The sequence below is a fragment of the Molossus molossus genome, unplaced genomic scaffold (genome assembly GCF_014108415.1).
Source record: "Molossus molossus isolate mMolMol1 unplaced genomic scaffold, mMolMol1.p scaffold_m16_p_3, whole genome shotgun sequence".
Taxonomy (NCBI): Eukaryota; Metazoa; Chordata; class Mammalia; order Chiroptera; family Molossidae; genus Molossus; species Molossus molossus.
Window position 1 is genome coordinate 126,906,839 of NW_023425366.1, and position 1,145 is coordinate 126,907,983.

General features: G+C 48.9%; 1 non-coding gene across 1 annotated transcript; it reads right to left on the bottom strand.

The window, feature by feature from the left end:
• Positions 1-583: 583 nt before the first annotated feature.
• LOC118642941 lies at positions 584-690 on the bottom strand. The gene has a single exon (XR_004961850.1). It is a non-coding gene; the product is annotated as a U6 spliceosomal RNA (small nuclear RNA).
• Between the last annotated feature and the right edge of the window lie 455 nt (positions 691-1,145).

Genomic DNA, 1,145 nt, shown 5'->3' on the forward strand with positions numbered 1-1,145 from the left:
AGGTGCTTAGCACAAGGGGATTTCCCCAGGGTGGGGCAGATGCTGGTCATTAGTGAGCCTCAATTAGCACTTCAATGGTCCACAGGGTGAGGTTGGATCTCTGAGGGAGGGGCTTCTGCCTTTCCTCAGAGCCCTGGGAAGGAGCAATGTGGCCACCGTCCTGAGTGGCTGGCACTCCGCAAACGCTCTGGGTGCCCTCCAAATCCTGAGTGTCCCCACACAGTTCCAGTCCAGTCTGCCCTCCCTCTGCTGGAGCCCAAGGTGAGTGGCTGTGGCTGTTTCAGCTTCTGTCCCGGCTGCGCTGTGGAGCCGCCTGGGAGTGTAACCCGAGGGCGCTGCTCACAGCTAAGGCCGCTGCCGAGCTGCCAACCATGGGCTCCCAGCCCCGTCTCGCGCCTTCGCAAGCCTACCGGGATGGAGTCAGTGTCCCTCGTTGTATGGTCCTCGAAGGCTGCTTTTCTGTTGGTTTTTCCCGTCGATTTGTCTGTGTTATAGTTGTAATTCCAGTTTGGTTCTGGGAGACGGTCTGTGTAGCTCCGTTCACTCCGCCGCCATTTTTTCCTCCTCGGTTTCCAGGAAGTTGAAAAACATGGAACGGTTCATGAATTTTCATGTCATCCTTGTGCAGGGGCCATGCTAATGTTCTCTGTATCGTTCCAATTTTAGTACATGTGCTGCGGAACCGAGAACAAGCTTTTTTTTTTCCTTTAAGGTGTCCTACCTCCATTTCCACAGCCTGAATCCATTTCTTTTGCAAAGATCTCCTGGATACCCTTCTGAACTCCCATTTCTTACCTTACTTGGGGCACTTGTAACCTTCTTCAAGTTTTAGCATTCTGGTTTAAAGCATAGGCTTTGAAGTGAAACAGAATGGGGCTCAGGTCCTAGTTATGCAACTTAGATGTGTGACCTTCCCCAAATCATTTAAACTCTCCAAGCTTCACTTTGCTCAACTGTACAATGAGGATAATGCAGACGGAATGATATAGTGTCTGGAATTTTTTTTAATAATCTAGCTGGGGAGACCAGACAAAGGTATGAATAAATCAAAACAATTATCAGCTATAGGTTGAGAATTGTTGAAGTGACAATGGATACCTTAAAGGTTAGTTGTATGATTGTCTCTATTGTGTGTGTGTGTTTGA